The sequence below is a fragment of the Corvus brachyrhynchos genome, unplaced genomic scaffold (assembly GCF_000691975.1).
Source record: "Corvus brachyrhynchos isolate BGI_N302 unplaced genomic scaffold, ASM69197v1 scaffold229, whole genome shotgun sequence".
In the NCBI taxonomy this organism is placed as follows: Eukaryota; Metazoa; Chordata; class Aves; order Passeriformes; family Corvidae; genus Corvus; species Corvus brachyrhynchos.
Window position 1 is genome coordinate 6,893,609 of NW_008240042.1, and position 11,768 is coordinate 6,905,376.

Genomic DNA, 11,768 nt, shown 5'->3' on the forward strand with positions numbered 1-11,768 from the left:
AGCATCATGAACAAACTGCTGATAAATGACTGAATCTTAATTAGAAAACGAAAAAAGCCAACATGAAATACATGCTTTTAAAAAGAAAAGAAAGGAAAAGAATGATGACGGATGCTACTATTCCACACACTTCAATTGATTAAGATCTCTCTCAAAGAAAAAAACCACTAGAGATAACATGATCCAGATAGAAAAAATACCAGTGACCAAGACAGAACATCACATCAGCTAAAGAGGCAAGCAGGAGCACCATGCCAGTGCTTTGAGCAGCAGGCTCCACTCCACAGAGGCTTTGTCTGGAAAGCTCATTTACCATTTATACTTTATAGGCAGTGTTCCAATAGCTGGTCTAATCACATAATTCTTTTTTTCTAATATTTTCAGGAAGCCACACAGGTTGGAAATGTAATACAGTGTCTGGTAGCTCGTGGAAGGGCTGTAAACGTGAGTAGAAAGGATAGAAGACATTTGTTTCCATATCTTCAAAACTGAATTCCAGCCCAGGCATTGTTGAGAATTGGATACAATACTAAGAAATCTGTATTGTATTGACAAGGCAATAATCAGAATTGAGTTCTTATACTGAACTGGAACCCAGTTTGGACCTGAGATACCAAATGCTCAATCACCAAATTTTCAATTGTGAAGCATTAAAAGGCAAATTTTTATTGCAACTCTCCAGCCCTCTGCACCTGCTCTAGATAGAAACCAACTTGTTCGCTGAAACTGGAAATAGAGATAAAAATGTATAAAGGGGGAGGAGAACAACAGTGCACTCATAAACAGCATCTGTCTTCAGAAGGGAGACGTAAAAAGCTGGAGAAGAAATAACGAGTTTTATGGAGGCAACGAGAAAACAAAGATAATTAAAAACAAAACTAAAACTCTTTACCATTATGACCCCCATATAATAGCTTCCCTACAGGAAAATAAAGGAACAACATCTGAATATACATCTATGGGGGAAGAAAGTTCTCTTGGCAGCAGAAATAAGTGACAAATCTTTTTTGTTTGTTCATTCGTTTGGTTTTTTTTAAATTCAGATAAACACCAAAGAGACTCGACCTCAGCTCCTGTAATGCTAGAAACATTCTGGTGCCATCAGTCTCTGGTCACTAAAGGACACCCAGCAGAGGCAGGATCACTATCACCTTGCTTCCCCAGCAGCTTCTCTCTGCCTGTGCTCCCCAGTCTCCAAGTAAGATGGTATGCTTGTTTCTGTAGAGAGGGAAACACTTGCCCTGTCTGTCTGTTCAGCTGAGACAGCAGATGTAGCAATTCATTTCAGTTGTATTAATCCTTTCCTACAATTGCTAGTAAGTGGAAACATTGCCTGGCCCATGCAGCAGTGTTCTGGTCACCCTGCACTTATCCAGGCCCCCCACCCCACTCCAATACTCATTATCCACCTCAAAACATCCCCTCCAATCATGTAACTGTATGCGGTGCAGACATCTAGCTGTCTGGAGAGCTAAAATGCAAATAACTACCAACAGTTACACCTTTCTTCCTGCCCATTAGGAACATTCTCCAATCTCCAATTCTCATGTGGTCTTAGCTGCAGTTAAAAAACACTTTTCAGGAATAATACCACACCATAACCAAAGTTCTGGCAGATGGAATCCACTCCCTGGTCTTGTAGGCAGCGATGGACAGAACTGTACCTGTTCCTCCATCTCTCCAGAAACCCTTCCAGTAGGAGAGATGCAGGCAACTTCACCCAACACCCTGCCACCTCCTAGTGAAAGACAGAAAGGCAGCTGAAAGCACAGACTGCACATACAACTACTGCTGCAGGGATAGCAAAGATCCCATTTCAAGGCTAATCTAAAAACCCTACTGAGCTGTGCATGGAAGTCTGCCAGTGCTTTAAGAGCAGGAGGTGACTGTGTGCCAAAGGCCCATTTCAGAGCACATATATGCCAGGGTGTAAAGATTGTTTCCTCTTCTTTTACACTCTGTTATTGTTAATAATGCAGCTAAGTTTAAAATACTGTGCACCCAAGGTCTCTGGTGGGAAGCAAGGCACTTGCAGATGAAACAGCTTAAGCCAAGAGTTTGCCTTCCTGCAAGCCCTGTCTGAAGCAACAGCTGTGTCTGCCAGAGCAAGCCTTGCCTTAATTCCCTCTCCAGACAGTGAGGTCAGGCTGGCAACAAGACAGTTTTCTTGGAACAAGTTTTTTTCAGAAAAGGCACACACAAACAACAGCCCAATACCAGCTCCATGTCAGCAGTAGTGGAGCTTTAAAACCAAACCTTTCCGCTCTGTCTCCACGTTGCCTATGGCTGCATGCTAGGACCCACCCCTGCTGCTGCTTCTTCACCTCCCCTTCTTCTTTCAACTCACCGAGCACATATTGTACAGCAGATGTGTGGAGCTGCCTTCCCTCCTACCTTCCAGCCACTGAAGCTCTTAAGGCAGATCTCTGCTGAAAAAGCTCTCAGAGACTGCCATGCCCTTGACCTTTTCTGTTGTGCTAATTTCTGTAACTGTTTGTATCACTGAAATGAAATGCCCGAAACACACTCTGTAGGCTCTTTATCAGGCTTCATCTTTGCCCCTTTCCTTGCTCTCTTCATGGTAAAACCGATGAGCAAATCCCTGGAGGTCCCACCTGCCCCCAGCACCATTGCTACACTGCTCTCTCACTTGGGGAAAGAAATACGCTACATTTTCCCTCTGAGAAACAAGATTGACTATGATTCTGGTGCACAGTTGAGAAGTACGTAATCCCATTTATCACTTGCAATAAAAGTCTGCAAGACATCTACCAAAAATTTAAGCTTTTGGGTGCTAATTAGAGCGGGCTGGCTGACGTTTTTACAAAGTTTTCTTCACATTTTTGACCAAACGCTTGGCAAAGAGTATTAAATAACAACAATAATCATCATCAACCACACAAACAAACAAAACCCCAAGTCCAACAAACAAACACAAAAAAGAACATTTCGGATTCTTCAGACTCTTAAAGAAGCACTTTTTATGAATTCAGCAATGCAGGTCAGGTTAAGATACATGTTCAAAACAACTTAAAGTTGATGCAAAACGCAACAAAAGGTCTTTCCCTCTACTAAGGGCGCCTATAAAGCAGTTTATCTGTTTGAGTCGTCTCAGTTTTTCTGATGGCATCAGAGGAGACAAGAAGCCTACCTCCTCCAGACAAACCACTGAAGTTAGCAGATGAACACTAAATTTAAGCAGAACATATCCTTCTCTCTTTGAAGGATTTGCTTAAGTTTCTCAATACTCTGTCAACATCTGTGTGCACAGAATTGAACATATACCATTCTCCTGGGCTGCTTTTCCTTCTCTTTAAGGAATAACACAGGGCAGAGGAAGTGTCAGAGTATCATGCAGCCCTTGTCACTGACAGTATTATTTCATACTGTTTTCTTAGCAACTCCTGCTGAGATTCATAAACTGTTTTCACATAAGGATTACTAATGAAGTTCAGTCTCATTCTCCAGCCCCCCTCCAGCCCACAGTGCAAAATATAGCTGTACTTTGGATTTAGAAGACTGACTAATCATGCAAGATACCTATCATTTATCTGTGGAGAAGGCAGCAGTTTCTACAAGAGGATTCCTGCCTTTTGCCCCTTTGCTCAGCTCTGCATCAAGACAGAAGGACTATTTTGTGGACAAATCAAGCCTTCTAATCACAGAATTTCAGAACGGGAAAGGTTGGAAGGGAGCATGGGTGGGATCATGTGGTCCAACCTCCTTGCTCTAGCGTGTTGCCTGGAGCATATTGCATAGGATTGCATCCAGGTAGTTCTTGAATATCTCCAAGGATGGAGACTCCACAACCTCCCTGGGCAACCTGTTCCAGTGCATGGTCACCCACACAGTAAATCAGAGGCTTCAATCCCAACGGAAGTATTAGCAGGTTTCAATGCCCTACTCTTTAGGAAGACTGCTCACCATTAACAGGTAAAGGATGATTAACCTAGTATTTATAGTATGAATCTGGGAGTAAAGATGTACCTTAAAGTATTGTCTTAACCTAAATTTTAATATCTTGGCACTGAGAAAATTCCCTAAAATCCAATAAAACTGATGATGGCACAGATCTCTTGGAAAAAGTTGGCTAACAAATAGCCTTTCACAGATCAGGTAGTTATCCCTTCCAAACTGTATTTTACAGTCCCAAAATACTTGGTGTTAATATTCATCCTCTACTAACAATTTCAAAGCATCATAAAAGTCCTGCTACATTTCCACACATTTAACCATTTTCAGGTTTAGGGTCTTTTTTCAAAAGCCTTTGTAGATAAGAAGAGACAGAAAGTTCCAAGATAAGAAACACTTGTCTGTGCATCATAAATTTTCTCTGTGCAGCCTTTATGAAGAGCACATCTGGAACAGAGAGAGGAAGAAAAGTCTTGCAGAAAAGCAAACCTCTAATAAATTGGTTGCATGTCAGAATCTGTCAGCTGTGTGACTCATTCTGTGGTCGTTTCTACTGTAACAAATTACTGCTTTTCCAGGTTTGAATTTTCTCACTCGCTGTTTTGCTACAGCACTGCATGAAATAACCCAGCTCTGAGCACCCCACTGTGGGAGTGCCACATGCAGTTAATCATTAGCAATATTATTATGGCAAAGGATGGATAAGGGTGGTAGTGCAATGCGTGAATAAAGCAATATTAAACAAATAAACAACGAGCAGCAGCAGGTGGATTCAAAACAAACGGCAGGCCATAATTGCAGTAGGCTATTTTACACTGAGGCATCAGCTTGAGTCCTGCCTCAGTTTGTCAATGTTACTGCCATCAAGCAGCCACTTATTTTCCTATTTCTAAACATGGCAGTGGCCACAGTTGTTCTGAGAGAGAGGATCCAGATTTTCAAGCACAAAGAGCACACCTACCAGCACCTAAGGGCAGAGAAGAAGGCAGAGTATCACTGTCTCCCAGTTCTCCCTTTCCTCACAATGCATCTTCTCTTCAGCATTTCTGTTATCCTTGCTCAGCTTCACTACCACCCTCTCTGCATGTCTCCTCTGTCCTAGCCTTTGGATGGCTGGTGCAAAAGCTAAAAGGCATTCCCTAGATAGACCTGACATTGTCTTGAGCTCCAGGGTGGGTAAGAAGAGAAACTGGAAGTACACAAGTAGACATGAAAAAACAAAGGAGGCTTCTGGTGTGAAAAGGACAGGCTGGAAGATGTCCCTTGCTGGGCATTTCTATAGTGTTTCCAGAGATTGGAGGAGAAAAGAACTGGCTTCACTCCCACACTTTCCCTGGGGACTTGCCCCAGGGATTTTAACTCGCTGAAAGAATAAATTTAAAACTCAATTAAAAATTGCAAACCAAAAGCACTCCCCACCTCAAAGCTCTGTCCCCTGTAAAATGACTGTTGAGGTAGTCCAAGGTGAGGGTGACAGGGAAGAGGCTTCCTGAAAGTCAGAGCTGATGCAAGAAATACGAATTCACTAATATGAAATGAGATGTATCTGGTACAAAGTTACATGATTGGTTTCAGAATGGCTTAAACAGAACATACCTCTTTTCTTCCATTCCAGTAGATGTTGGTTTCCCTCTTTGTTACAGGCTACAAGTGACAAAAGCATGATGACTTCTAATCAATAGTAATTTAAAAATTCAGAGCAGAACCAATGGATTTGGGGTTTTATGGGATTCTGATATTAGAAATCCCCCAATCCCTGGTTTTGGGCTTCTCAAATTTTGGGATTCTCGAATTTTGGGATTGTCTCACCAGGGCCAGCTCAGGATTGGCGCTGGGATCCACTCCAAACTCAAAGTTGGAGGCGCCCAGCATGGCTGTGGGGTTTGACATTGGAGATTTGGGGTTTTTTGGGATTTTGATGGTGCCAATCCCCAATTCCCAGGAATTTTGGGATTCCTACCAGTGCTAGCTCAGGATCAGCACTCAGATCCACCCCGAACTGAAAGTCAGAGGTGCCCAGGCCCACAGTGTCTGTGGTGTGACTGCCCAAAAGTATCGGGCAGCCTGCAAAGACAAGAACCTGCTCCCAAATAAAAGGAAAAACCAAGAAAATCTTCCTAATCATGTCCATCACACTGACTTTTGTCCTGGCATCTCTAAAGCTAAACACCTGCAAGGTCAGACTTTGAAAATGTCCAGAAAAAGCTGCTATTTAAATTCAGAGGTGAAGCATTGTAGGTGTTAGCAGAGTAACCCTGACTTCCTGGAAAAATACTCAGACAAAAGGTTTTGTCCGTCTGTAAACCTGATATTTGTATTTCTGCGTGTCCACCAGCACATGACCCAAAGACTGACCTGGAAACTCCCCATGCTTCATCAGCCTGTTTAGCTGCACAAGACACTTCAGGCTGTGTCTGCACATGTGGCAAAGGAAGGAGACAATGGTAGAGCAGCAGCAGGCAGGCAGGCAGAGAGGAGGAGGCACTGTGATTCAGATGCACTCGCTGACTTGCCTGACTCGGAATTAGTTTTACACCATTTTGTCACGAGATTAGCTGGAATACAAACAGCATACTATTAGTTGGTGAATTGCTTGCTCAAAGGTCTCAGCTTTAAACAGACTGAATTTTCCTCAGCTCCTTGTCTGACAGCCTGACTGGCAAATTGTGTTTAAGAAAAGAAAAAACAGGCATATTGGTGCTACAAATCAGATGAGAGTGTTTAGGTGGTTTTTTAAAGTCCTTTTAAAGAAGAATCAATAAAAAACCAGTACATAAATGATGACATATGAATAACATTCTTGGTAGGGTTTTTAAAGTGTATTCAGACATGGCCCCGAAAGGTGATGCTGGTTTTCAAGAAACCCCACAGCAAGGTTAGACTCAACATTTGGGGGATCATTCATCTGAAATAATTGTAGTGATAAACCTACAGACCACCAGAATTTGCTGGGGGAGGGAGGTGAAGGGAGGAAGACCTTGTGGTGGCATCCTAACAAAGTGAGGGTTTGCTGAGTGCTGGTTTACCTCGGTACGTGATGTTCAGCGGCCAACAGTACTCTTCAGTTTCCCCACCCTTTCTTCAGCAAATTCAAGAGCATTGCATTGGAGGGTCAGAATGCAATCCCCAGCATGTCAGCCTACAAGCAAGGGTTTTTTCCAATGGATTCTGAAAAACAATCTCCCTCACGCTCAAGGGTGTGTGATTGGTTGCAAATGGGGAACTGCTGGTATTCAAAGCCAAAGTATTTCCCAGCCTTTCTCTGCAGCGTTGTTGTTTATTTGCATGGCACTGGGGATATACCAGGTGTTCTAAAAAGCCACAAAACTCACCTCCCTTTCAGCTTTGTAAATAGCAGCTAATGCATTTACATTCTTTGTCAGCTTTGTTTCTCTAACCTGCTATTTTAGAGCCCCTTGGCCCAATCATGTCTAGGGCCTGAGGATGCTCTCCTAACATCAGCAACAAATAACAACTGAAGCCCCGGGGATTTCTGTAACTACTGAGGGGTGAAACAGTCTGCCAACCTGTCCAGAGAATACACAATCTCATAAAAACCCACAGAAACGACACCAGCAAGCTGGCTGATAAACTGGACATGACAGCCACAAGCACTGATCTTCCTACAACCAGTATCATTAAAAATGCCACTGCAAATACACCACAGTGTGAAACTGGGTGAAAGCCAAGAGGAAAGGGCTAGGTCCCTCTGTGCTTCAGCAAGCTTTACTCAAGTGATAGGTGAAGCCTTGCATACCCACAAAAATTGTAGCAAGTTACTTTTAAAGGTAAATGTGATAAGCATCAGCAAAGAGAGAGGCAGAAATTTGAAGCCCAAAGGCAGAAATGTGAAGCAGGAGGAGGAAATGAGTTATTTTAAGAATTTTGAGTAGCAGAGTACTGTGCAAAGTGGGATTCAAAAGCAACAGCAAGGTGACTCCCCTTCTGGAGAAGGAAATCAGATTGACAAGCATGGAAATAAACTACTTGGATTGCAATGTGCAGATTAATTAAATCTGGCCTCTGAGGTCTGGCTGACTTTTAATTGTCCCTATAGTTGAAAATGGATTTTTCTCCTCTGGTGCATGTTCACACCTGGTTCTCACCTGGACCATTTATTCCAAGGCTCCCTCAAGGCTCTGCAAACCCAATCTCACTATATTGTGACATGTAACTAAAATCACTGACACAGAAAAATGCGTATGGAGAAGCTATTGCAATGCTGGTTCCCATCCTCTATCTCTGTTGCTCTATTTTCCTTCAAACAGCCAAGACTCCTACTTATTATCTAGTAATGTGCCCAGAAAAATGAATATATTCATAACCATCTAGTTTAGAAATAATATAAATGGGAAAGAAAACAATAAAAAGGAGCAGCTTTCATTTTTAAAAATCAGCACATGTCCAATTGTACTAACCCTGCACTTTCTGTACATTATGTCTCCTAAGAAATCCCACTGGGAACTGGGGATGTGCAAGGTTGTGACCTGATAGTCAACACATCTTGGGCTTTGTAACTGAACACTGTAAGATCAGCAGCAGAAAGACAAGGATAAAAGCTAACAAAGAAAATAGACTACTCTTTGGCAAGAGTGTTCTGGAAACAGTGTGTGAGTGAAATTCTTCCCAAACCCAGAAGGAAGACTCTAGGAAGGATGCACTCCAACTCCTGACACTCGGCACACAGTACCACAGCTCAGACTGGACTCTTGCTCCCCAGTCAACAAGTTCAGAGCTAATCAGAGCAAGTCACAGCTCTCCTCTAGCCCAGGTATCACTGGGGTACAAACCCCAGTCCTCAGGTCAGCATGTGGCTGTGGCACGATCTCAAGCCAGGGAAGATGGACAAACAATTATCTTCAGGTACCTCAGCTGCAGCTGATGTTGTGCAAATCACTGATATCCATGTGACTATTCATGTTTCAGTTCATTTAATGAAAAAACTAGAGAGTTGTTTGCATTTTACAGCTAACTGAGCCCATTCTTCACTTCCAATTTAAACTAAGAAGTTGGAGGCAAAGACCTGCTGTTGCTCTTTTCCACCACAAAATGCTAAGTGCGATAATAAAAAAACCCTTGGGGTTATGTTTCCTTTTTTTAAAAGTCAGCCATCTATAAATAGTATGGCTTGGTCATTTTACCAGAAATACCTGCATGACAACAGGGAAACCTGCAAAGTCATTCTTTTACACTTTCCAGTTCAGTTGTCTTGATCTTGTCCTGTGTTTCTTAAAGTCACGAAAGCCATCTAGCCCTGGTAAAAGACATAAAAAGTGTGACAAGAGAAGGCAGAGGAAAATAAACATTAAACTATGACAACTAGCTACAAATTAATTTCCAGTTCCTTATGTTCTTCTGCTGTATTATGTCCATATTGTTATATGAAGTCAGATTAGCTTCAGAACTAGCAGTAATAACACCTCTCAGATCTGCAAGCACTTTGCAAGTACAGTTGGGGTCATAAACTCAGTTGAGGTGATTTCCCTACCACAACATCATAAGCAAATAGCAGAATTTGAATTAAAGTCTGCCTCTGTATCTTACATTACCGAAGGACACCCTTGTTGTCCCAGTGTTGTGGGATCTGTACTTGCCCACTGATTTAGTTTCCTAGTTATAACCCTTCATGTCCATCACAGACAAGAAGCTGGAGGCACAGCCCTATGTTGGCTGTCTGGTTATAACCCTTCATGTCCATCACAGACACAAGAAGCTGGAGGCACAGCCCTATGTTGGCTGCACTGCTTCTGCAGGTACTAAAGAACCAGCAAAGCAATACCTCCCACTTACCTCTAGAACACATCTGCTTTTTGCAACAGTGCAGTCACACACTCTTCTTCCTTTCCTTCCCTTCCCTCTCCAGTTTCTGTGACGAGATTAAGTAAATCCCAGTTTTAAACCAGGATCTTCTCTGGAATTTACATCCCTGTCAGCCAGGGGGTGGTGGAGCTGGTTCAGGTACTAAGCTGGAGATGGAGTAAGGCACATGTACATAATTTTAATCAACGCAAAATCCTTTGATGTTGGGCAAAGTCAAACTTCTTCCATGACGATACCTGCACTTTGTCTAATGAGAAGCCTGGCAGGAACTTAGACAATAGTTTATGAAGAGTTGAAGCAGCCCACAGGGACTGAGAGCTGAACTCTGCTCCGACACCACTCATACTATTTTCCTGTAGATTTCAAAAGGGTCTCCAGGGGCAACACACTTGACTCTGTTCTCCTGACCGCCGGTTTAACCATATTATCCTCTTACTTCACCTAAGTTTCAGTAATATTTGAGGTCCTGTCGAACAAGGGAGTGAACAGTCATGGAAGATGCAATGACCTTTCTTCCAGCAACCTTGTGACATGTAAGACAAGACAAAGTGATTAAAGAGAGAAAACAAATGGGTGATTTATCAACATGTTAAATGCAGTTTGTCCCCAAAAGCTCTCCTCTCTCTGCTTGTTCTTGTCTCTCAGATCTACCCACCCTCCTGAGGGAGTGAGCACTTGTGCTGTCATTTCTAGACTGACTTGCATTACTCAGCTAACATCCTCCCAGAGCTGCCTTGCCATCAAGTTGCTCCACTAACATTCATCTATTCAGCTGTATAGTCAAGCTCAGGATAATTTCCTTTATTTAAGCAATATAGCTTATCTCCTTATGAGAGAGAGAGAGAGGCAGACTTCCCTGATTTAACATGATTGTTTGCATGGTGGTCTACCCTTGACAGGAAGAGGTTGTTGGCAGTCATATAGGAGCCAGTGTTCCACTGGCACTCGGGTTCAGAAAAGCCATGCTGTTCTTAGGAGCAGAAGGCTTGCCAAAAAATCCAGTGTGTAACTAGGGAATGCCAGGAATTCTGGGTAGGGTGCTTTTATTATCATGCTCAGTTAAGTGGAACTGGCACTGTGACAAGCACTTCAGAAAGAGCACTAAGCACAACATGGGGGAGAAAAAAATGTGAATCTGGACTGATGGAGCTGTATCATCAGGAACACCTACTCCAGAGGGGTAGTAGCGACAGTGCATCTTTATTACACAGTGTATTTCACTGGAAAGGAACAAATAACATCAGTAACACTGCACTGTAGGTAAGATAAGCTACATATGGATTTACACAGTTACGTGGTTATACCTGCAAAACTCTGCTAATGCAGGTTTGGCCTCAGTTGTGAGGCTTGAATTTGGCAGCTTTCAAATGTTACCTAGTATTTATATTAAATGCCTTAAAAATGGATTCCTTGAATTGGGGTAATTCCCCACCCCTGAAGACAATTATTAAAATAGTATCAGCTATAGTATCTAAGGATAGTGCCTACACATACTGAACAACAATTAACAGCAAGAAAAGACTCATCTGTCTGTGAATGTCTGTCTGTGATGCTGGCGCTCTAGTGCACAGCAGCTGCCTTTGCACAGACTGTAACAGACTGGAATTACCATCATGTTTGAATTCATTGAGCTTTCATAAAACTGAAAATGAAAATTGAAGGCTTTCAAAAGTCCACTTATTCCACACCTCAGAACATCCAGTTATTCAAATGAAATATATCACTCTCTTGCAGCAAATCTGGGACAGAAAGGAACTTGATTTTGGAATGAGGAGGCTGAGTAAATAGGAGGAATTTTGTCAAGGGTTTTGTCAGAGATGCCATCAACTTTCTTTGCCAAGGAAAGTTGACACTTACTTAGTGGACTGAGATCACAGATTTCATTTCTTTTTGGCCTTATTATGTATCACTTGTAAATCACTGTTCCTTATATTCTCACCATTAACATGTTTTCCTATTTTATTCAACAGCACTGTTATGTCTTCTTGCTAAGGCTGCTTCTTTTGAGGTGTTTCTGGTTTTGGGAATTAGGCAAT